The sequence below is a fragment of the Pituophis catenifer genome, unplaced genomic scaffold (assembly GCF_029215685.1).
Source record: "Pituophis catenifer annectens isolate HBS135680 unplaced genomic scaffold, rPitCat1.0.hap2 SCAF_5, whole genome shotgun sequence".
Taxonomy (NCBI): Eukaryota; Metazoa; Chordata; class Lepidosauria; order Squamata; family Colubridae; genus Pituophis; species Pituophis catenifer.
Genome location: NW_027256885.1, coordinates 16,280,278 through 16,306,972, shown reverse-complemented (window position 1 = coordinate 16,306,972; position 26,695 = coordinate 16,280,278). Strand labels below are relative to the sequence as shown.

The window sequence follows — 26,695 nt, the reverse complement described above, 5'->3', positions numbered from 1 at the left end:
AGAATAATGAAGACAAAAAACGAATTGCAAAGGAATTCTTCAAAAACTTATACGCAGAAGAAGAAATCCGAGAGAAGGATATGAGAGAATACCTAAATAAACTAAAAATACAGGAATTAAAAGAAGGCCACATTGAATTACTGAACAGACCGATCTCTATGTTAGAATTAATAGAAACAAGGAAGAAACAAAAAAAAAATAAGACACTGGGAACAGACGGCATACCAGCGGAGTTCTACAAGACATTTCAACAATCGCTAGATGGTATCCTACTACAAGTATTCAACGACGCACTTTTGGAAGCTGCAACCCCGCAATCATGGAACGAGACAATAATCACATTAATTCCAAAACAAGATTCGGACCCCACTGAAATCAAAATTTACAGACCAATCTCCGTCCTCAATGTAGATTATAAACTATATACATCCATCATAACACAGAGACTGAAAACCTTTATCAAACACTATATACATCCCGACCAAAATGGCTTCATCCCCGGACGAGAAATCCAAAATAACACAAGAACAATTATGGACACCCTTGAATTCTATGAGCAAAGACTGGACAAACAGCTAGCCTTAATCTTCCTGGATGCACAAAAAGCGTTTGATAACCTTAATTGGACATTCCTCATTGCACAACTGGAAAAGATGAAATTTGGAGAAAGATTTGTAAAGATGATTAAAAGGATATACAGTACCCAAACCGCAAAAATATTAATTAATGGTGAGACAACAGGACAATTTGACATAAAAAGAGGGGTGAGACAAGGATGCCCCCTATCCCCCATATTGTTTATATTAACCTTGGAAATACTATTAGAAGAAATCAGAAAGGATACAGAAATAACGGGATTAAAAATAAAAAATCAGGAGTATAAATTGCAAGCCTTCGCCGATGACATAGTACTTATCTTAGAAAAACCGCTACAATCAGGACTAAAATTACTGACTAAAATACAGCAATATGGAGAAGTGGCGGGCTTGAAAGTCAACAAACAGAAAACTAAAATTTTAACAAAGAATCTCACCAAACACAAAGAAAAAGAGTTGGAAAATATGCTAGGAATGCAAACAACAAAAAAGGTCAAATACCTAGGAGTGTGGCTCACCAACAAAATATCGACGCTGAAGGAAGACAATTATACTAAACTGGCTAAACAAGTAGAAAAAGACTTGGAAAAGTGGACAAAACTCCAGTTATCTTTTTTAGGTAAAATTGCCACTATCGAAATGAATATATTTTTTTTAATTTATTTTATTTTATTTTATTTTATTTTGAATTTGTATACCGCCCTTCTCCCTGAGGACTCAGGGCGGTGAACAGCCAAGTAAAAACATCAAGTACAAATATTAAAATACAGTTAAAAATATACATATATAAATTTGGCCCCGTTAATTAAAAACAATAAACAAAACACTTAAAAACACTTAAAAAATTAGGCCAGCCCGGCTTGCTGGAAAAGGAAGGTTTTAAGGGCACGGTGGAAGGCACTGAGGTCTTGGATTCTCCTTATCTCTGGAGGCAGTTGATTCCAGAGGGTAGGTGCCCCCACAGAGAAGGCCCTCCCCCTGGGGGTCACCAGCCTACACTGTTTGGCTGATGGCACCCTGAGGAGGCCCTCTCTGTGGGAGCGCACAGGTCGATGGGAGGTCGTCGGTGGCAGCAGGTGGTCTCGAAGATAGCTAGTCCCTATGCCATGGAGCGCTTTAAAGGTGATAACCTACACCTTGAAGCGCACCCGGAAGACCACTGGGAGCCAGTGCAGCTCGCGCAGGAGCGGTGTTACATGGGAGCGCCATGCTGCTCCCGTCACTACCCACACTGCTGCGTTCTGGACCGGTTGGAGCCTCCGGGTGCTCTTCAAGGGGAGCCCCATGTAGAGAGCGTTGCAGTAGTCAAGGCGAGAGGTGACGAGGGCATGAGTGACTGTGCACAGGGAATCCCGATCAAGAAAGGGCCGCAACTGGCGAATCAGGCGAACCTGACAAAAGGTCCCCCTGGTTACAGCCGTCAGATGTTCCTCCAAGGACAGCTGCGTATCCAGGAGGACTTCCAGATTGCGAGCCCTCTCAGTGGGGGCCAACGACTCGCCCCCAATAGTCAGTGATGGAGTCAACTGACTATATCGGGATGCCGGGAGCCACAGCCACTCAGTCTTGGAAGGGTTGAGCCTGAGCTTGTTCCTCCCCATCCAGATCCGCACAGCCTCCAGGCACTGGGACATCACTTCAAGGGCATCGTTGGGGTGGCCTGGGGTGGAGATGTACAGCTGGGTGTCATCAGCGTACTGGTGGTATCTCACCCCAAAGCCACGGATGATCTCGCCCAGATTTAATTTGATTTATATGCCGCCCTTCTCCGGAGACTCAGGGCGGCTTACAATGTGCTAAGCAATATCAGCAATACCAAGAGTGCTGTACCTATTCAGGGTGATTCCAGTAAACCCGGGCAGAACATACTTTAAAGATTTGGACAGGATGATACTAAAATACATATGGCAGAAAAAAAAGGCAAGAATCAAATTAAAGCACTTACAGGATAAACGAGATGGAGGAATGGGACTTCCTGATTAGCAGATTTATTATAAAGCGTCAGCATTAACATGGATAAAGGATTGGATTGAATTGAATTGAAGAACAGACGAACATTAACATTGGAAGGTTTCGACTTGATAAAGGGATGGCATGCATACCTATGGGAAGACAAACCCACAAAACAAGAACAATTCCGTAGACATATCGTGAGGAGTACCCTGATCAAAACCTGGAACGAAATTAGAAAGATTCACTATGATAAGATACCACGTTGGATCTCTACAATGGAAGCACAAATCTATCCAAATACAATGGACACAAATAAAATGAAAACATACCAGGATCTCTTAAATGAAGAAGGAAAATTAAAAACAATAGAACAATTAAGAACTCAAGGTCTTGAAATGGATTGGTGGCCATACTTACAATTAAAATCCAGACACAAAACAGATATGGAGAAATTTGGAATCCAAAAAGAACTAAACCAACTGGACAAAATCTTATTGAGCCCCAATGAGAAACTAATAACAAAAATCTATAACTTCTTACTGGCATATAAATTAGAGGAGGAGATAGTCCAGGAAAATATGATTACATGGGCGATGAATTTCAGATACCCTATAGAACTAAACAAATGGGGAAAACTATGGAAAATTAACAGCAAACTAACACTATCAGTACCGTACAAAGAAAATATCTACAAGATGTTTTATAGATGGCTTCTCCCACCGGCACGAATCTCCAAAATGTTCCCCAATACATCTTCACTCTGCTGGAAATGCAAAGCACAAAAAGGGACATACTACCACATGTGGTGGTCGTGTCCCAAAGCCAAACAATTCTGGAATAATATCAAAACCCAATTGGAACAAATAACAGCTCAAAAAGTACCACTAAGACCAGAAACATATTTATTAGGCATATTTACAGGTAATTATGACAGAGAAATAATATATTTGATCACACATATTTTGACTGCCTCAAGGATCACTTATGCACAAAATTGGAAGTTGGAAGAAGTCCCAACACGATAGAATAATATCTAAAGTCATGGAATGTGCTGAGATGGACAGACTCACCAAGGAAATTCAAGGAAAGGAAGAATCTGACTACTACCTGGTTTGGCAAAGGTGGTATCAATGGTTAGAGGGAAAAAACAAAACCAAAAGAGGATCCTAAAAGAGTAAAACAAAATTCTGTACCAAATAAGATATAACAACGCATAATTAAATATTAAAAAATATTGTTATATAAGGCGAGAGGAAGGAATACATATCGAGGAATTTAGGTTATTGATGTCGGAGGAAATCAGACATTACGTTTAGATGTTATTTATGTTATTAATGTCATATTTGTCACATTTGCATGTGTATGTGTATTTTGTGTGTTTATGTATGTAATAAAAATTTATAAAAAAACCCCAAAACTTCCCTGAGCTCCAGCCAATTGATCCTGTGCGCCAGATCCGCCCTTGTCCACCGACCCTGTGCCATCTGTGGCTGGCAGTGTGCCCCTCAGCCATAAAGGCTGGCGTCTGTCGTGATGATCAGATGGTCTGGTTCTTTGAAGAGGCACCCTTTGGAAAGGGCCTGTGACCACCACCACCGAAGTGACTGCAGTACCTGTAGAGAAACACTTACCCTGTCCTGGGTATTGTTCCTGCCAGGTCGTTGGTAAGGCAAGAGAAACCACTGCAGCGCCCTGGTGTGTAGTCGTGCCCACAGAACGATGGCAATGCACGACATCATCTTCCCCAGGAGCTGCGACAGGAGTACAAGAGGTACTGTGTCCATGGCCGTGATGTGGCTTGCTAGCTGTTGCAAGCTGTCCCGTCTCTCCAGGGATAGAGAGACCATGCATACAGATGTATCTATAATGGCTCCCAAATGGAGCAATCTGGTGGTCTGATGAAAATGACTCTTCTTGTTTATCAAAAAGCCATGTTTTTGCAGAACCTGGATTGTGATCCAAAGGTCTGTCTCTGCCTGAACTGCTGATGAGGACTGAATCAGAATGTCATCCAGGTAACACTGGACTCTGATTGGCACGGATCGAAGGTGGGCTGCTAAGGCCGCCAATATCTTTGTAAAGGCTCGTGGCACTGAAGACAGGCTGAATGGCATGGCCTTGTATGGTAGTAATCGATGCAAACAGTTCCAAAACAAACAGACTTTATTAGAACAGCTGAGAATTAACTCATTCTCAGTGTAGTCCAAACTAAATTAAAACAAACTTCATAACACAAATTCTTCAGTCTAATCAGCAACCTTGGTATAATTAGGCAAACTGCCAAAGGCTTCTCTTGGCAAAAGTTCAAAAACAAGACACAAGAGATAAGTGCAGCAATACTATCAACATTTTCCGACAAAGACCAAGAGCTGTTGCTGGTCTTTAAAGCCTTATGGGAGGGGCCAATCATCTCGACCCTACTCCCGAGTCGTCCTCTTTGCTTTAGCTGCTCTTGCCTTCTGGCATCTCTTCTCATACATACACTAGGAACAGGCTCCTCCTGTTCCTCTGCCTCTCTACTGTCAGCCTCTGGAGGCTCCGGAGTCCGCACATCACTCCCTGATGGCCCTGGCCCCATCTCTGCCTCCAACACAGAGCCCTCATCCAGGCCTTTCCCAGCCTCCAGGACTGGCTCATGTTCTTCCTCAGCCTCATAGTTGTCTGACTCCGCTGCCAGCTCCGCAGGCTGCTGGTGAACCACAACAGGTATATGGAAATATGCCTCTGTGACGTCTATTGAGGTAAGGAAGTCGCCCTGTTGTATACCTCCCAGAATTGATTGGAGGGACTACATTTTCAATAGTTTGTACTCCAGACACGTGTTGAGACGTTTGAGATCCAAAATAGCTCTGCACCCCCCCCCCCCCGAGTTCTTTTGGACTAAGAACAGGATCAAGTAGAAACCCTGTCCCCGTGTTGTGGCTCCATTACCTGAGCCTGTGTCATCGGCAGGAGAGGACTCCGAGAGTGAAGAAGAGGAGTTGGCAAGGCCTCCCTCTCCAGGACCCTCCTCTCTGGCAATGCCTTCGGTGTCCGCCGAAGGGCAAGAGATAGGGCCGGGGCCAAGCACGTCCACGCAGCCACAGATGGACAGTGATGAGGGTAATGAGTCTTGGCTGGATCCACGCCAGCGTCGCAGAGATAAGTGCATGCAACAGAAGAAAAGGCGTGCCTGAGATTAGGCTGAGTCACTGGACCACACCCCACAGGATATAAAAGGGAATGTGGTGGCCATTCAAACCTTGTGACGAACAAAGCTGAAAGCTTCCACGCCATTCTGCATTGCCAGACTTTTGCTATAAGACTTAGCTGGATTATCTCTGGACTTGATTAACTCCGTAATTATTGAGCTGTTTCTTTTGATGTATCAGAAGTGGGGAGAAGTTATCTCTCCTCTTTGTAAATAATAAACTCTTGGCAGGCAGCCACTAGGTTGTTGCCAAGTTCCGTTATCTTAAGGAAAAGGATTTTGCCAACTGGTTTGGTCTTTAACTCTTGAACGTCTGTTGGTGTGTGTGCGTGAGGTTGGGGACAGAACACCCCATTCCTCCTGCGGAACAGGTTGAATTGCCTGGATCTCCAGGTGTTGAATCGCTGAGTTCATCAGGCTTTGTTTGGCTGCATTCCTGGAGACAGGGCAGCTGATAAAAAACCTGGGGGGGGGGGGTTGCAGAGAAATTCCAAAGCCAAACCCCAGCGAACTGTGCTGAGTACTGTCTGAAGTGGTGGCCTCTCACTGACAGTAATGGAGGCTGAGCTGACTGCCCAAATGCGTGACGACCCTGCAGTCATTTTGAACAATATGGGCAACTTCCTGCTCCACGAAAGGGCCGCTTGCCCTGAAACTGCTGGCGCCCCCGGAACTCAGACCTCTCCGTCTGCCTTTCCTGTCTGCCAGAATAAGGTCTCTGGAACTGTTGGAACTTGGCTCCTGACTCTGGAGCACGAAAGGACTGCCACCTAGAATATGGAGAGAACTTCCTGTCCCCCCTCCGGAAAAGGGAGGGCATGGCTTTGCCCCTGCCCTTAGTCTCCACCAAAATGGAGTCCAGGGCCTCTCCGAACAAATTATTGTCTGCGATGGGGGCAGAAGCCAACTTCCACTTGTTTTTATTGTCAGCTTGCCAATGTTTGAGCCATAACAAACGATGGGCTGTTAGCGAAGAGGCCAGTGACCTGGATGTGAACTTTGCCGTATTCAAGATGGCATCTGCTGAAAACTCAGCTGCCGCCACCAACTTATTTATATCCTGATGAATTATCACATCCTTTGGGGGAATCCTGTCCTGTAACTGGCGAAGCCAGAGCAAGGAAGCCCTATTCTTATGAAGCTGATGTGGCAGCTTTAATAGACCAGGCTGCTGCCTGGTGGGCCTTCCTTAAGGATCCCTCAGCCTTTTTGTCCTCCGCCTTCAGACAGTCCATTGCCTCTGTAGGCAAGAGTGCTACTGAAGTCATGGCAGCCACTGGTTTGTCCACAGTGGGAACCTCCAAAGCTGCTGAAAATTCTGCAGCTAGATTGTAAAGCCACCTTTCAGCTTTAGATGGGGGCATGCCCGCTCCAGGATTGGTCCACTGCCTTTCAACCACATCCAAAAATAATTTGGGTGAAGGAATCATCTGGATTCTGGGCAGGTGCAGACACCTGGTCAGGATCCAAGTTAGTAATAGACTTGGACTTGTGCAGCAATGACTTAAATAACTGGCTTAAAAAGGCCTGCCAAGGGCGATGGATCTGGAGATACCCCTTCATCTCCTGAAAGGGTCTGGAATTCCTCCTCCTCAGCCAAGGATTCCCCACTCCTCATAGAAGGAGCTAGAGAAGTAATCTCATGAGGATCCAGCCACTCCTGCTGAAGGAGGAGCCTTGGTAGTACAGGGGTTTAAGGCACCCTGTTATTAAGCTGGTTATTAAGACCAGCTGCCTGCAATTACTGCAGGGTTCGAATCTCGCCAAGGCTCAAGGTTGACTCAGCCTTCCATCCTTTCTAAGGTAGGTAAATTGAGGACCCAGTTGTGGGGGCAATAAGCTGACTTTGTATAAATATGCAAAAGGATGAAGGCTATTGCTGAGCACATTGTAAGCCGCCCTGAGTCTTCGGAGAAGGGCGGCATATAAATCAAATTAAAAAAAAAAAAGATAGGTGGATCCTGCTGATGATAGTAAGAAGAAACCCTTTGAGAAGGGAGATTCCTCTGCTGCAAGCCTGCAGCAATTCCCTGCGTAATAGCTTGGGAAATTATCTGTTGCAATTGTTCAGGAAACTCTGAAACAGCTTTGTCCACTGGGCGGAGCCCTGCTGCAGTGGGTGTGAATGAGGCTTCTGGCCTGGCTCTTGAAGGTTGAATAAGCTCCTCTGATCCTGCTGCAGGCAAGACAGGGCTTGCAAGAGAAAATGCTACAGCCCTATCTAAAACCTCTCCTAAGGTTGGATAGCATGCCTCACCGGCACCATCTGGTGACCATTGCCTGCAAGAAGCAGTTTGCTGAGGCCCTGGATCATTAGCAGGAGCCAATGGCCTTTCTTCCTGAGGGCGGGAAGCCTCAGCCCCTCCCAGAGGAGAACCTTCTTGATCCAGGCTTTTCTGGGCCTTTTGGATCTTAGCCAGCTGCTTCTCCAAAGTCTTTAGGCGTTGTTCTGCATCCTTCTCCGCCACTCCTAGAAGTAGTTGCCTGGCTTCTAGTTGTAGCACCTTTTGCTGCAGCATTCTATGCAGATGGGCTCAGGCTTAGAGCCGGAAATGCCCCAGGAGAAGCTCTCTTTCTGCCCGCAGCGGGCTGCTGGCTGGTGGAGCATGCACGAGATGCCATCTTCCACCCTGAATAAAGTCAGGTGGACCCGCAATGGGTAATAGCTGCAGCCCAATTTGCACTCTCTGCACTACTGCCGCTGACCAGTATGCCCCAGACGCCGCTGGGCAGTGACTGAGTCCACCTTCCTGGCAGGAATGGCCAGGCCTCTGCTCACCAAGGAGCCAAATAATGCCAACCGGCCCTTACCACTAACCGCGGCTGGCTGGGACCTCGGCTTGTCAAAGCCGGCAATAAAAAACAGCTGTTCGGCGGACCGAAGAGCTGCTTGATCACTTTAGCAATCCACAGAACCAAATTAAATTCAGTTGTGCTCACGATTTGGAGAATCCAGGCCCAAAGGCGCAGCTCTCCAATACGTCTCTTCTCTCTTTTTTTGGGGGGGGGGGACATTTTCAGGGCTGGAGAGAATGATGTGAAGGCTATATCCTCTTGGTGACAAAGAATTTGGAGAGATGGGGCAAAACTCAAGATTTCATGTCACTGCACAGGCATAGGGCATTAGAACTGGGAGCCTTTCAGAGTCTCAGCGATAAACGTACCACATGGAAAACTGCAACCGAGCCTTCGGCAAATGCAGCTTGATCAACAGCAGTGAAATAAGGAAGGGTATCTCTGAGGAGTGGGCAGCTTCTGTGGACAGAAAGGGTGGAACTGTTCTGAATTTTGGCCACGGACAGCTGCAACTCGGGGCCCTCTGGAGAAGAGACACAGGCGGCAGTCAATTCTGACTTTCTGGCTGTCTTTCGTAGGGGAGTTTTTTATTTGAGGGAAGGGGCTGATTCAGCCCCTGAAGTTTGCCTCTGCTTTGTAGTACCTGCTGCGCACAAAGTGCTTTCAAATGCTCCTCTGATTGTCTAGCAAAGTGCGTGGAGGGCGAGGCTGGAAAACCACAGCCATGCACGGCGACCTTGAGATCTGTGTTTTTCTCCGTGCAGGTGAGGAAACCACAGCCTCGGGGTGTAGCCGCACACCCTTTGACTCCGGTGTGCTCCGGCCTCCGGTGCTGGACTGGGTAATAGAACCAAGAAGGTAAGTGGACGCGATCACATTTTAGGCACGATATTTTTCCGGTTCGGCCAGGACTTGCAGCTCCTCGGACTGCAGTGCAGGACAGCAAGAGTCTTTGGGCAGTTGTCTCCATCGAAGAAATATTTCAGACAATTGGTGTGTTCTGATCTCTGGGAGCTGGGCTTATTCCACAGGACTGGAGCCTGCCCCACATGGTCCTGATCAGCAAGCAAGAAAAAGAAGCCTCCATGGGGAGAGAAGCAGCATTGGAACCGCCCCACGTAAGGCAGCGAGGATCTCAAGTGACCCACCAGCGAGCCAATTCTAGCCCAGTGGTTCATTTGGCACAAAAGACCAGTTCTTGCGGCCCAGCTTCAGGTCCCACTGGGTAGGTTGGCCTCAGGGTCTTTCTCCAGGGGCTTGGCGACTGGCAAGCTTGGTGGCACTGCAGGCCCAGATGGTGGTTGCTTGTATCAGAAGTGCTTGCTGCAGTGTGGGCAGGCATACGGGTTCTCTTCCATGTGCATGCGCTGGTGTTCCAGCAGGTACTTCCTGCGGGCGAAGGTCTTGAGGCACTCGGTGCAGTGGTAGCGCCTCTCGCCATTGGCGTGGCTGGCCTGGTGGCTGAGGAAGGCCTAGGCGTGGCCAAAACTCTGTCCATGCTCGCGACAGGAGTACAGCTTAGCTCCAGCTTGGTGGACGCTGGTTTGGTGCTTGACCAGGTGGTGGGCGTGCACAAAGCGCTTGTCGCATTGCCCGAAGTGGTACAGCTGCTCCCCTGTATGGATCCGGTAGTGGTTGGTCAGCTTGGACTTCTCTGTGAAGCGCTTCTTGCACTTGGGACACTGGTAGGGCTTTTCCCCTGTGTGGGTGTGTTAGGAAATGGCTATTGCCTAACTGGTTGTGTTGGCAATATATATATAAACCATCAATGCATGTTTGCAGTCAAAATGTAATGTATAGCTTTAAGACTGTGATGCTGTATTGCATCGTACTGTATTCTGTTTGGCTAGCTCTGTAGCCAATGTACTTAAGAGGAAGCTTGAATCATGGCTTATTGTTCTTATTACATTATTATTGCTACCTCTGCTCCTCTCTGCCTGTTCTCTCTGCATGATCACTGCTTGATCATTGCTACTTGTTGTTTTCTACTGTTTTACTGACTGTTTTACTGCTGTACTTGTTCCTGTTTGCAACTCCAAAAAGAACTGTTTTATTGCATATGACTACAACAACTGGTAAGAAGACTTTGTTCTTGGAATATCCCTGGATTGACAATTTAACTATCTTTATCTGTGTATGACCTGGATTGTTTATTGGACTTTGCTTTGCTTTTTCCTAAAAGTAAAAGAATATCACAACTCAGTGTGTCTGTATTGACAGTGCTTATTCACAGTCACTCTCAGCCGTTTTTCTTATGTGCACACCCTTGCTACTCGAGGGTTACTCTGCGCATATTCCTCAACAGGGTACAGATGTGATCATGCAGGTGCTGTTTCCGGATGAAGGTCTTGTTGCACTGGAAACACTGGAAAGGGCGTGGCCACTCGCAGTGGGTCTTCTGGTGGACCACCAGGCTGGACTTGCGGTTGAAGGCTTTGTGGCACTCCGAGCACTGGTGCGGCCGGTCAGTGTGGATGGCCTGGTGCCGAGTCAGCTGGGCCTGGTGGCTGAAGCCGCAGCCACACTCAGAGCACACAAAGGGCCTGTCACTCTTCCCCACGGCGTGGGTCTTCTGGTGGATAAGCAGGCTGGTCTTGAGCTGGAAACACTTCAGGCAGAGGGAGCAGGCATGTGGCTGGCCAGCTGTTTCGGAGTCACATTGCTGAAGCTGTTGTTATCCTCTGGGCACAGGTAAGGCTTAGGGACCTGGGGGACACCGGACTTGGTCACTGGCCTGACCCCTTCCCCATACACTTCCTCTCCTGCGGGGATCCTCGGGGACAAGGAAAGCTAATCAAGAGCCTTGAAGCATCTCAGCTGGCCTTCAAGCAAGTTGCTGGTGGGGCGGCCTCAGGTTCGGGGCAGGTTCTCACTGGGGTGGGGCAGCTCCTCTGTTGGCTTTTGGGGAGGAGGAGGGGCAGGTTGCCTCTGAGGGCAACTTTGCCTCTGACAGCATCTGGGGGTCTGAAAGACCTCGTTGCTGGGTGCTGCATGGAGCTGGAAGGGAACAGGATATGGTCTCTAACCTCCTTCCCTTCTAGCACTGATTACCTAGTTGGGTCATGAAACGTCTGCAAGAAAACCACAAAGCTCAGAGAGCACCAAGGAACCCACAGTCCTTTACCTCCTCCTCTTCCTCCTCCTCCTTTTCCACTCCACAAACCCCATTCCCTCCTAGCACTGATGATGATAACTAGCTGGGTCATGAAACATCTGCAAGGAAACCACCCAGCTCGGAGAGCACCAAAGTCACTTTCCAAATGCTGCCAGACATCCAGAGTCATCCCAGAGGCAAACCACGGCAACGAGTGCTAATCATGGCGTGCCCTGGAAAGTTGGGGAATGGAAAATGGAAGGCAGGGTCTACATTGACAGATCCAGGCCCGGAAGGAGCCTCAGCTTTTTGAGCCCTTCAAGAATGCTTCAGAAGAAGGACCAACTCCTACCCCATGTCTGTGGGACCCTGGTGCTCCCCAACGCTTGAAAGGTACCCCATTCTTGGCCTGAAGTGGGGAAGGGGAAGCCTCTGGTCCCAGAGCCTAACCCAGCCCCCTCCTGCCAAATTCAGCCACACTGAATTCCTGATCACATCCTGATCAGGAAAGGGGGGTTGAGACCTCCAAGGTCATTTCCCCTTCCCCCTCCCTCCCTCCTCCCTTTCCAGCCCTCCCCTTCCCCTCCCTCCCCCCCCACTTCCCAGAGCAAAATACAGGGTATAACAATTGACAATCATAAGCTAACATAAGCTAATTATCTATAGCCTCCTATCCCCCTCTTGAACTTTTAACTCCCCTTTTACTAAACTAAATTTAAGTACTTTATAAAATCTCTTTGGTCATTCATAAGCTATTTGAAATTTTTTAGTCCGATATTTGCCTTGAATATAATCAATCCATCTTCTCCAGTCTAACATATATTTCTCATTTGAATGGTCCTTTAGATATGCTGAGATTTTCGCCATTTCTGCTAAATTTACTACTTTTAATGTCCATTCTTGAATAGTAGGTAAATCTTCCTTCTTCCAGTACTGCGCCACCAAGAGTCTTGCTGCAGTTATTAAGTTCAGAATCAAATTAGTCTCTATAACCGTACAATCTGTAATTATACCTAACAAAAACAACTGTGGAGTAAACTTTATCCTTTTTAAAAAAATATTTTGAATAATCCACCATATTTTTATCCAAAATGCTTTAACTTTTTTACAAGTCCACCAAACATGAAAATAGGTAGCATCAACACAATCACATCTCCAACATTTGGGTTGTAGGTTTGGGTACATACAAGCTAACTTTTTAGGATCCAAATGCCATCTATAAAACATTTAAAAAAAATTTTCTCTCAAATTTTGAGCTTGTGTAAATTTTACATTTCTTACCCAGATTCTTTCCCATGTTTCCATCATTATTGGTTCCTCAAAATTTTGTGCCCATTTTATCATACAATCCTTAACTAACTCTGTCTCCGAGTCTATTTCTATCAATATATTATACAACCTTTTTATGTGCATTTTACTCTGGTCCCTAATTTGTTTTATCAAATTTTCTTCACTTTGTGTAATACCAATTTTCTGATCTTTTTTCCATCTATTCTGCAGCTGTACATATCGAAACCAGGTTTGAATTGCCCTTTCCTCTCTTAGTACATTCAGAGACTTTAACTGTAGTACATTTCTTTCTGTAATCAGAAGTTCTTTATAAGTAATTACATCCTGCCTTTGTTCTATACTTATATTTTCTATCGCATGTCTGGATACTACCCACATGGGTATCTTGCCATTCAATTTATATTGGTATTTTTTCCAAACCCGCAGGAGGGCATTCCTTAATATGTGGCTTTTAAAAGTCCTATCCACCTTCTTCTCATAAACTTACCTACTCATAAAGGTAGGTGAAATGAGGACCCAGTTTGTGGGGGCAATAAGCTGAATTTGTATAAAATATACAAAAGTATGAAGGCTATTGCTTAACGTATTGTAAGACGCCCTGAGTCTCCAGAGAAGGGCGGCATATAAATCAAATTTAAAAAAAAAAAAAAAAAACTAGGCATGCCAACCATATAGCAAATCATACCCTTCAATATTCAGTATTCTTTCATCTGTTAAATTAATCCAGTCACTAATTGCTGACAAAACAGCTGCTTCATAGTACAATTTTAGATTGGGCAATTTCAAACCTCCTCTTTCACGTGTATCCTGCATTATTTTTAATTTAACTCTCGGTCTCTTCCCTACCCAAACAAAGTTATTAATGCCTCTCTGCCATTCCTCCAAATTTGCATCCTTTTTAAGTATTGGTATCATTTGAAAAAGAAATAGAAACTTGGGCAGAACATTCATTTTAACTACTGCTATTCTTCCCAACAAAGACAGTTGTAATTTTTTCCATTTATCCATCTCTGTCTGTATTTTATGCCATAACAATTCATAATTATACTTGTATAATTTCCCATTTGACGTTGTAATAAAAATTCCTAAGTACTTAACCTTTTTCACTATCTCGCATCCTGTTACTCTTTCCATTTCTTCTTTTTGATTTGTATTCATATCCTTAACTATCATCTTTGTTTTCCCTATATTTATTTTAAACCCTGACACTTGACCATATTGCCTAATTATCTCCATCAAACCTGTAACTGAATTTACTGGTTGGGTTAAAGTTACAACCAAATCATCTGCAAATGCTCGTAATCTATAATCATGTTGCCTGATCTTAATACCCTGTATGTTATCCGAGTCCCGTATTTTATTCAGCAATACTTCCAGAGTTAAAATAAACAATAGTGGAGACAAGGGACATCCCTGTCTTGTTCCTTTCTCAATTTTAAAAGTTTCTGTGAGACTACCATTAACTATTATTTGTGCTGTTTGTTTCTGGTATATTGCCTTAATAGATTGTATGAAATGCTCTCCCAACTGCACCTTTTGTGCTACTTTCACTAAAAACTGCCAATTCAATCAAACGCTTTCTCTGCATCCAAAAACATAAACACTGCAGGGACTTGGTTGTTCTTCCCCAAATATTCCAGTATATTAACAATTTGTCTCACATTACTTTTCATTTGTCTCCCTTGTATAAATCCAGTTTGATCTTTATGAATCACTTGTTGCATAACTGACATTAGTCTATTTGCCAAAATTTTTGCAAAGATTTTATAATCTGTATTAAGCAATGATATGGGTCTGTAATTTTTGGGTTGACTATGATCTTGATCTTCTTTCGGAATCAGGGAAATAAAAGCTGTTCTCCAGGATGGTGGCACCTCTCCTCCCCGTTGTATTTTAGCAAATAACTCCTTAAGAGGTTCTACCATTTCTAATTGAAAATTTTTATAATACACTGCTGTCAAACCATCTGTGCCAGGAGCCTTTCCACTTTTTAGTTGTTTAATTGCCAAAAGAATTTCCTCAGTGGTTATTAATACATTCAATCTTTCCCTTTGTTCATCAGTAATTGCAGGAATATTCTCCTTCTGCAAATATCTCTCTATATCATTACCTTGTATATTATCACCAGCATATAACCTCGTATAAAAATCTAAAAATGCTTTTTTAATCATATTCTGTTGATATACCTCTTTACCTTTATACTCTATTTTTTCTATTGTACGAGATTTTTGTTTTTTCCTTAACATATATGCTAACCACCTGCCTGGTTTATTTGCATTCCAAAAAGTATTATGTTTAGCATATTGCAAGTTCATTGCAACTTGATCTGACATCAACATATTAAACTGTCCTCGCAATATTGTAATGGCTTCTTTTATATTCTTATCATCTGGTTTATCCACTAATGCCTGTTCCTTCTTTTTTATTTCCTCTTCCAATTCCCTCCGGTTTTTCCCCTGTCTACGTCTATAGGAATTATTCAAATTTATTAAAACTCCTCTCATATATGCTTTACTTGCATCCCATACCATTTCCACAGGTGTACCCTTATGCATATTTAAAACAAAAAATTCTTTCATTAACTCTTTACATTCTATCACATTTGCCTCATATCGAAATAAGTTTTCATTCAGTCTCCAAGATCTCCTAGACCCCTCCCCAAACTCTAGTTCCATCCACACCGGATTATGGTCTGTTAAAGTTCTTGGACATATCTTCGTCTTCTTTACCCTGGAAAGAAAATCATTTGTAATTAGTATAAAATCAATTCTAGAAAAAGATTGGTGCCTATCAGAAAAAAAAGTAAAATCCTGTTCTTTACAATTTCGTTCACGCCATATATCTCTCAACTCCATATCATCTATCATGTCAAAAAAGATTTAGGCAATTTAGCCCGTGTTTGAATATTTGGCAAAAGGGTCTTTTTGTCTTTTTTAGTGTCCAATACACCATTCCAATCACCCATCATTATACATGATTTGTAATCCATTTGTATTAATTTTTTATGCAAAAGTTTATAAAATTTCTCTTGTTGTTGATTAGGTGTACATACTCCCACTAAATTTATTTATTTATTTATTTGATCAAATTTGTATACCGCCCTACTCCCGAAGGACTCAGGGCGGTGAACAGGCACAAAATAAAACACATAGATACAAAAGTTAAGAGCAGAATTAAAACCAAATTAAATATTTGAGCCCAAGACAATTTAAAACATCCCAAAAATTTAGAACAAATTTAAAATTTCAATTTAAATTTAAAATTAAAAAATTAAAAGGGGGGAAAGGTCAGGCCAGGCCGGCTTGCTGAAATAGAAAGGTCTTTAGAGCGTGGCGGAAAGTGCGCAGGTCCGGGATCCTACGTATCTCCGGGGGGAGCTCATTCCAGATAGTAGGTGCCCCCACAGAGAAGGCCCTCCCCCTGGGGGCCACCAGTCAACACTGTTTGGCCGACGGCACCCGGAGGAGCCCCTCTCTATGAGAGCGTACTGGCCAGTGGGAGGTTGATTGTGGTAGTAGGCGGTCCCGTAAATAGCCAGGTCCTAAGCCATGGAGCGCTCTAAAGGTGGTAACCAGAACCTTGAAGCGCACCTGGAAGACCATCGGGAGCCAGTGCAGCTCATGCAGGAGAGGTGTTACGTGGGAGCGCCATGTCGCTCCCCTAACTACCCGCGCGGCCGCACTCTGCGCCAGTTGGAGCCTCCGGGTGCTCCTCAAGGGGAGCCCCATGTAGAGAGCATTGCAATAGTCCAGGCGGGAAGTGACGAGGGCATGAGTGACTGTGTGTAAAGAGTCCCAATCCAGAAAGGGACGCAACTGGTGAATCAGGCGAACCTTATGGAAAACCCTCCCGGTCACGGCCGTCAAATGCTCTTCTAAAGACAGCCGTGAATCCAGGAGGACGCCCAAGTTGCGAGCCCTCTCCGCGGGGGCCAGCGATTCGCCCCCAATAGTCAGCGATGGCGTCAACTGACTATATCGGGACATCGGAAACCACAGCCACTTGGTCTTGGATGGGTTGAGCCTGAGCCTATTCCTCCCCATCCAGATCTGCACGGCCTCCAGGCACCGGGACATCACTTCAAGGGCATCGTTGGGGTGGTCTGGGGTGGAGATGTACAGCTGGGTGTCATCAGCGTACTGGTGGTACTTCACCCCAAAACCACGGATGATCTCACCCAGCGGCTTCACATAAATGTTGAACAGGAGGGGCGAGAGGACTGACCCTTGCGGCACCCAACATGAGGGGCCTCGGGGTCGACCTCTGCCCCCCTGTCAACACAGCCTGCGACCGGTCAGAGAGAAAGGAGGAGAACCACCGCAACACAGTGCCTCCCACCCGTAACTCCTCCAACTGGTGCAGCATGATACCATGGTTGATGGTATCAAAAGCCGCTGAGAGGTCTAACAGGACCAGGACAGAGGAGCACCCCCTGTCCCGAGCCCTCCAGAGATCATCTACCAACGCGACCAATGCCGTTTCCGTGCTGTACCCGGGCCTGAAGCCCGACTGGAACGGATCCAGATACGTCGTTTCATCCAGGAACTGGGGGAACTGTTGCGCAACCACACTGTCCCTCCAAATTTAATAATCTAGTGTTTTTCAATGTTACCCATTCTTTAATCCACATTAAAAAAACCGCTTGATAGTATAATTCAAAATTCGGTAATCCAAAACCACCCCTCATCTTAGCATCTTGTAACAGTTTGAGTTTTATCCTTGCCTTCTTTCCCTGCCAAACATATTTCAAAACCATTTTATTTAAGTCTGCAAAAAATTCCTTACCCAGCTTTACAGGAATTGTCTGAAAAAGATACAAGATTCTAGGTAAAATATTCACCTTAATAGTTGCAATTCTACCAATCAAAGATAGCTGCAAGTTTCCCCATTTCACCAAATCCTGTCCTATCTGTTGCTTGAGCTTATTATAATTATTTTCTTTAAGAGAACTACATCTTGCTGTTAATTGAATCCCCAAGTATTTTACCTTATTTGTGACCTGCATCTTAGAGATCTCCCTCAATTCTTCTTTTTGTTTTTTTAACATATTTTTGGTCATTATCTTCGTCTTCTCTTTATTAATTTTCAAACCAGCAACCTCCCCAAATTCACCTATTTTTTCTATCAATTTATTTATTGATGTTAATGGTTCTTCAATAATAAAAACCAGGTCATCAGCAAAAGCTTGTAATTTATATTCTTCCTTTCTAATTTTCATTCCTCTTATCTCTTTTTCTTCTCTAACATTTCTATTCAGCACTTCCAACGTCAATATAAATAGCAATGGGGATAAGGGACATCCTTGTCGAGTACCTTTTTCTATTTCAATAGCATCAGTCAATTCTCCGTTAATCATTACCTTTGCCGTCTGTTTCGTATATATAGCTTCAATTGCCTGAATAAATTTCCTTCCAAAGCCCATCTCTTCCATTTGTAACATCATAAATCGCCAATTCACATTGTCAAATGCTTTTTGTGCGTCTAAAAATACCAAGGCCATTTGTTTTTCAGGGTGCGCTTCATAATATTCTAGGGCAGTGGTTCTCAACCTTCCTAATGCCACGACCCTTTAATACAGTTTCTCATGTTGTGGTGACCCCCAACCAGGGGTGAGTTCTAAATTTTTTTACTACCGGTTCTGTGGGTGTGGCTTATTTTGTGGGCGTGGCTTGGAGGTCATGTGACTGAGTGGACGTGGCTAGCTGGTCATGTGACCGGGTGGCCATGGCTATGTGTATAGGGACTACTCAGAGGGCTGAAAAAAGTCATTTCTGACAGGTCCTCGCACTTTTGACTGGTCCTCACACTTATGACCATCCTCACATTTATGCCTGTGCAGCATTCTTAACAACCATGTCACTCATTTCACTACTGCTTCTCTTCAACATGGTATAAGATAGGGCAAAAAACGTAAAATGTGAGGACAGTCGTAAGTTCGAGGACTGGTCAAAAGTGCGAGGACCAGTCAAAAATAACTTTTTCAGCCCTCTGAGTAGTCCATATGCATAAAAGGATACAGCAATAGAGAGGGATGAAGGAAGGGAAGGGAAATTAGAGTAGGAGTGAAGGTAAGAGAGGGAGGAGGAGAAGGAGAAAGAAAGAGGAAGTAGGGAGAAGAAGAAGGGGGGGAAGAGAAAGTAAGTAAGAAAGAAAAGAGAGAGGTGGTAGGTTTGAGGAGAAAGATTGCTGTACAATAAAAGATGAAAGGGAAGAAAGCCAACCCCAAACAAATATAAAGATATTAAGATAAAGAATGAATTGTTAAACTTTAAAGAATAAAAGAGAATAAATATGAATAAATAGCAATAATTAGAAACACACATACAAACATACAACGTATTTTCTTTGAACAGAGTATTTGGCCGGTTCACAAATTTAAACAGTTGTAGGAGGTTAGCACCCACCCCTTTCCTAGAAGAATGAAATATTTTGGGAAATATTAAAAAGGCAGAATATTATATTTTCCTGTATGAGAAATGGAGAAGCATATTTTACAGACAAAGCAACTCCCACCTTCCTGCCCCCCACCCTTTGTTAATGGGCCAGAGGCAGAAACTCAATCCTTTGTCAAAGGACATTTGCAACACAAGCAATAGAAACTAACACAATGGGCCCTATCAAGCCATGTGATCCTGTCCACCATTAAACCATCTTTCCAAGCAGTCTCCATGTTTCCAGTGTCTTTTTCCCCACTTGGAGCAGAACCCAGAAGGATATTTCTTCCAACACAGTATTTAGTCATTTCAATTAAATTTACAATTTTTATATTTCCTTTTTACCATATTTATTCCTCATCTATTTTTTTAAGAAACCAATATTAACCTTCATCCTCATCTCTAATCTTAATCAAATTCAATTTTTCCCTTCTATTCTATATTATACCCCTTCCCATTGTCATCTATTTTTATATCCATCCTCACATTGGTTAATTATGTAATACAGTTGTTTAATACAAATTCAACATTTTAATATAAATCAATTAGTTATATAACTATCTTTTTTGTATATTAATCAATATGAACATGAATATTCCAATTATTTCCATGCAATCCAATTTCTTACAAATCAATTAATTATATTTACCAATAATAATCAAATAATTTCCCCCATATATTCCTCCAAACCACAACTTAACCATTTCTGCTTTCAACACAATATGCAATTAATAGTATCTCAATTATTACAATTCCCTAGTTAAATAGAGCTTTTTTTCTTCTGTGTTTTAAAATCTTGAACCTCCTCTTGCCCTAAATTTCCCATTGTTTCCAGTTTGCACCTACCTTTTTTGGTGAGGAAAAAGAAAAAGAAATCTCTCTGCCTCATTTTGTCACGTTGCAGCCAAGACCCTGCTTACTTTCAATTTTGCTTTTTCATCATAGCTAGGGGAAAAAAAATCTGCTCCAGGAATTTACCTCTTTGCAGCTAGCTAGCAACAGAGCCCTCCACAAAACAGCTGAGAGTAGGGCGGCTCTTTGAAGCCCGGCGGCAAGAATTTAAAGTTTTTTTCCCCTCTAGCCATTAGCTGGGACTCCGGAGGCAGCAATAGATTGGGAGTGGGCGGGGTAAGCGAACGGTGACCGGGCGATCCAGCAGAGGCAGAGGGTGAGGGTGAGTGAAGGCGTGGGGGGGGGTGAGAGAGGGCTTTGGCGACCCCCGTGAAATGGCCGTTCGACCCCCAAAGGGGTCGCGACCCCCAGGTTGAGAACCGCTGTTCTAGGGTATTCAAAATTATTCTTATATTGTCTCTAATTTGTCTTTTTGGAAGAAATCCATTTTGATCTGGATGTATAAAGTTATTCAAGTATCTCTTAAGTCTTTCTGCCAGTATTGAAGCAAAGATTTTATAATCCGAATTTAGCAGGGATATAGGCCTATAATTTTTAACTTGCTGTGGGTCTGTGTCTTCTTTATGAATCAGTGTGATATAAGCCTCAGTCCATGATTGGGGTATTGTTTTATTTATCATTACTTCATTCATAACGTCCAAAAGTGGGAGACATAAGGATTCTTGTAATGTCTTATAATATTCAACAGGCAAACCGTCTGGTCCTGGTGTCTTTCCATTTTTTTGTTTCTTAATTGCTTCTGTTAGTTCCATCATTGTTATATGCCCATCTAGCATTTCTTCAATGTCCTTGGGGATCAAAGGCAGTTTTGCGTTCTGTAGGTATTTTTTAACTTTCCCCTCTTCAACCTGCTCATTTTATAAAGTTGCCTATAATATTCTTGTATTATTTTTCCCATCTCTTTGTTTCCAAATTTACTTTGTCCTTGGTCATCAATCAGTTGCATTATTTTTTTTGATTCCCTTTCTTTTTTCAATTTATATGCTAGCCACCTTCCTGGTTTATTTGCATTTTCAAAATAATTCTGTTTAGCACTTCTTATTTTTTGGGCTAGTTCTTCCTTCTTCAGTAAATCCATTTTATGTTTTAACATATCCATTTTCATTTTTACATCTTTCTTATGTGGATCTTTCTGGAGTTCCTTTTCAAATCTCTTATATTCATTCTTTAATATTGTAAAAGTCTGTCTTTTTTTTACATTCCTTTTTTTTATATGATCTATTATTATACCTCTAGCGTAGGCCTTCATTGTATCCCAACGGTTTTGTAGCGATGTATCTTCCTTTTTATTCTCCTTAAAGAAAAACTCCAGCTCTCTGCATTTTCTGTACAAATTCTTTTTCTTTTAAAATTGTATTATTCAAAGTCCATCTAGCTTTCCTTTTTTGACCTTTCCAAGTTACTATCTGTTAAGGATATTGTTGTTGTGTTACCAACCAGCAGAGTAAATGCACAAGGAAACGTTGCTGAGAGCAATGAATAAGAGTTATGCAAACTGGTTTATCAAAAGCTTACTTTATAGTAGAAAAACAATCTCATAGTCTTTAAACAAATTCCAAGTCTTTGCCAGTAAATCAGTCCAGTAGTTACAGAATCTTCTTACCCAACAAACAGTAGTTGCTTAGAATAACAAACTCACTCTGGTTCACAAACCATGATGGTTGCAGTTCCATCCAACGACGATTAGCAGATAACAACTCCTCTCAATGGTAGCTTAGCTTATAGCAGCTTCATCATCATGGCAGCATATCATAGCAGCAACTGAACATGTTACAATACCTTGCTTAAATACTCTCACAACCAGTCATTACCTAATTACAGCATGACTCAGCATTAAAGTCACATAATACATTTTTAGATTAAAGTTACAGTACACATATATTGCCTGGACAACTAGTTAGGCTCAAACCATATCCTAACACTATCACTGGATTATGGTCAGCCCATAAATTAGTGTCTATTTCCACCTGTTCAATTTTCGGAATCAAGTCCATTGTTGTCCATATCATATCTAACCTGGACCAAGATGAGTGCCTGTTTGAGTAGAAAGTGTATTGTCTATTCTTCCCATTTCTAACTCTCCATATATCTTTCAAATTTATTTCATCTATCATTTTAAAGAAAGAATTTGGCAGTGTTTTTCTATTATGCTTTCCTGTTTTTGTTGTTTTATAGTCCAATTTTTCATCTGCTATTCCATTAAAATCTCCCATCATGCATATATTATCATAGTCCATTTCGATTATTTTCATATGTAAATTTTGATAGAAATCACTCTGATTGTTATTTGGCGCATATATTGCAACTAGAAGTATCTTCATATTATTATCAATTATCTCCACTATCAAAACTCTACCCTCTGAATCTGCATATATTTGTTCCGCTTTTATTGAATTTTTAATATATAGAACAACGCCTCTCTTTTTATGTTGTGATAATGATGAAATTTTTTTTCCAAGTTTAGTTTGTGCCAATAATTGTTCTTGTTGCTTTTTAATGTGAACTTCTTGCAAACAAATTATATCAAAATTTAGCCTCTGTAATTTATGAAAAACCTTTCTTCTTTTCACAGCCGAATTAAGTCCATTTATATTTATTGAAATTAATTTCATTGTATCCATATTCATATTTTATATGTAGGTTTTATTGCTGTAGTTGATCTTACTTCCTGTTGTTCTTTGAATTCCACAGTCCCGCCAACAGCGCCCTCCGTTGATTCAATCATTACCATTTCCTCTTCTGTAGGTTTTGTCGACATCAGTGTAGCTTGTGTTTCTGTTTCCATTGCCACTTCCTTTTCCTTTAAAAAATATTCATAAAAAGCTCTCACTTTATCAATTGTATCTAGCCTGTATCTTTGAAGCTGCCATGTTAAGTTCAATCCTTCTGGTATCAGCCATCTAAAATTAACACCCTTTTGAATTAGTATCTTGGTCAAAAATTTATACTCTTTTCTCACATCTCTCACTTTCCTTGGTATTTGTTTCAAGACTACCACTTCCTTCTCCTTGAATTTCAATGTTTTTTCTCTCGCCACTTGAAGAATTTGTGCTTTAATCGATTTCTTCATAAATCTTATATGGACTTCTCTTGGTAATTTATTGCGCATAGCATATCTAGTGTGAACTCGATAAATCTCATCCACACCATATGTCATCTCCTCTCTAGGTATCTCCAAAGCATCAGCAAGCATAGAAATCATGACATTCGCAAGATTTTCTCCTTTCTCTTCCTCCACATTTTGAAATCTAAGATAGAATTCTGTTTTATCCATTTCAAGTTCCACTACAGCACTTCTTTCGCTTTCCACCTCTCTCAGTCTATTGTCAAAATCTTTCATTTTTTCCCCCTTTTGGTCATCCTTCTTCTCAAGCTCTTGTAGTCTTCCTTCAAATTTTGACATTGCCTGTTGGATGCTAACCACTTTTTCATCTGTCTTTATTAATTGTTGTTCCATCCGTTGGACATTCTCGTCTGTCTTAAGTAATTGTTGTTCCATCCTCTGAACTGTGCTCAAAATTGCTTGTAGCGATGCTTCTTTCTCTTTCTCTTTCTCTTGTTGTATCATAGCCTGGATCGGACGTTGTCCTCCAGATGGAGATGCAGAAGATGTGGTTGCAGCTCCCACTGTTACAGTTTTTTTACTCATTTTATTATAATCCACTGATGTAAGGACCAAGAGAGAAAATAAAAAAATTAAAAAATAAAAAACAAAAAGGGGAATAAAAAGGGAAAAAGAAAAAGGAGAGGCAAAAAAGCAAAAAATCAAATACAGAAAAAGAAAAAGAAAAAAAAACAGCTCTTCAGGTTCTTCCAAACCCTAATCCAGCTAAGATTCCATTAAAAAAGAAAAAAAGAAAAAAAGAGAGAGAGAGAGAAAAAAAAATTCATATATAAACAAAATATCAAGGAGAGAGAAAAAAAAAAACGATGAATTATAAAAATATAGAGGTCCAAAATCAAAAATCCACAATAGGGAACAATATGGGGGGAGAAAAAAAATCATAAGAGATAGAAAAAAAAAGAAAAGAAAAAAGAAAAAGAAAAAGAAAAGAGCTTCAGGCTCTTGAATGCCTAAATCCAATTCAATTCAATCCTTAAAAAGCCTCAAAATGAAAAAAAGATATTTCCTTATATTTATCCGGAAAGTGTACAGAGAATTCTCTCTCATACAAGCCTCAGAAAGAGAGAATAACAGTAGCTGCCCAAGAGTGATGATAATAGAGAGGAAAATTCCCTTTCACACTTTTCCAAGGCTCCTACTTCAAAGTCACCAAGAACACCTGAATCAACAATGCAGATAGATACTGTCTCAGATGTTCTCTTCACTTATGCTAAACAAGCTGGAGCTCAGAGCCACTTTGTTATTATTTTGGCTACAATATATCTTTCATCTTTCTGTCTGGATACACATTGTAACTAAATTTCTTCTCTTCTTTTCTTTTCCCCAGTAGATGGCAGCACTTTCACTCTCTTAGCTTTCCTACATTAAAAATCCAAATCTTCTTTGTTGAAAGTTAATTTTTTTTTTAAAAAAGGAAAAGTTATAAAAGAAAAAAAACAGAGGAAAGGAAAAAAAAGAGGCTTCACAATGGATCACAATTCAGACAAGATTCTTTTTTTAAAAAAAGCACAGTCCCAAAAATCAATGCCTTCCCCTCTCTTCTCATTCAGTCCAGTCTTGGTCTTAAAAAGCAATTAGTTTAAAAGCCATTCCAATCAGCAATCGGGTTTCAAATAGTCTATTCAAAATAAATTCGCCGCTTAACTTCCTTTAGTTAATCATCCACTCACTCATCTCTTAAGGTGAACTTGTCAGTCGAAATAAAGCTCTCTCACCAGATCGGATAGCTGTCATTCCTCTTTCTTCCTCCGAAGCTGCCCCAGCCTTGGCAGCCGCGATGGCTGCTTCCCTGCTGCTGGAAAAAGGGCTTTCCTGGATCAATCAGGGACTTTGCAATGTCCCTGAGATCAACAGGAGGTGCCCTCCACTGCCACAGGGGCTGATTGGGACTCCTTATTCGCCTCCAATAGTCAGTGATGGCGCCAACTGACTATATCGGGATGTCGGAAACCACAGCCACACGGTCTTGGACAGGTGATCCGGGGTGGAGATGTACAGCTGGGTGTCATCAGCGTACTGGTGGTACTTCACCCCGAAATCACAGATGATCTCGCCCAGCGGCTTCACATAAATGTTGAACAGGAGGGGCGAGAGGACCGACCCTTGCAGCACCCCACATATGAGGGGCCTCGGGGTCGACCTCTGCCCCCGTGTCAACACAGACTGCGACCGGTCAGAGAGAAAGGAGGAGAACCACCGCAACACAGTGCCTCCCACCCCTAACTCTTCCAACCGGTGCAGCATGATACCATGGTCGATGGTATCAAAAGCCTCTGAGAGGTCTAATAGGACCAGGACAGAGGAGCACCCCCCTGTCCCGAGCCCTCCAGAGATCATCTACCAACGCAACCAATGCCGTTTCCGTGCTGTACCCAGGTCTGAAGCCCGACTGGAACGGATCCAGATACGTCGTTTCATCCAGGTGCTGGGGGAGCTTTTGTGCAACCACACTCTCAACAACCTTCGCCACAAAGCGAAGGTTGGAGACCGGACGATAATTAACCAACATTGCTGGGTCCAGGGAAGGCTTCTTGAGGAGACGCCCCACCACCGCCTCTTTCAAGGCGGCGGGAAAGTCACCCTCACCCAACGAAGCATTTATAACCCCCTGGAGCCAGCCTCGTGTCACCTCCCGGGAAGCCAGCACTAACCAGGAGGGACACAGGTCCAATAAACAAGTGGTTGCGTTCAGTCTGCCCAGAATCCTGTCCACGTCCTCAGGGGTCACAGGATCAAACTCTTCCCAGATAACATTCTCAAGACCTGCCCCAGTCCCTCCCCCTGAGACTACCCAGTCTGAGTCCAGATCTTCCCGAATGTGAATGATTTTGTCATACAGATGCTGAACAAAATCCTCGGCTCTACCCTCCAAGGGGTCCTCCCGCGCTTCCTGGTGGAGCAGGGAGCGGGTCACCCTAAACAGGGCGGCCGGGCGGTTATCTGATGACACAATAAGAGCAGTGAAATAACTACATTTCGCTGCTTTTATCGCCACTAGGTAATTTCTAATATGAGATCTTACCAGTGTCCGGTCTGATTCAGAAAGACTGGCCCTCCAACTACTCTCTAGGCGTCTTTTCCAGCGCTTCAACTCCCTCAGCTCCTCAGTGAACCAAGGAGCCAAATGAGATCGGCACTGGAAACAGTTTAGCCGCTAACAGCTTCTTTAATACTTGGCGTACCAGACTGGTATGTTCATCCATGGTCCGGGTATATATTAAAATATCATTCAGGTATACCAAGACCCCCCTGTACAGATGTTCATGCAGCACTTCATTAATAAGCTGCATGAACACTGCAGGGGCG

At 42.8% G+C, this 26,695-nt stretch overlaps 1 pseudogene; it reads right to left on the bottom strand.

Annotated features, from left to right (window-relative positions):
• Nucleotides 1–9,746: 9,746 nt before the first annotated feature.
• On the bottom strand, nt 9,747–23,050 carry LOC139317580 (zinc finger protein 883-like; annotated as a pseudogene).
• Between the last annotated feature and the right edge of the window lie 3,645 nt (nt 23,051–26,695).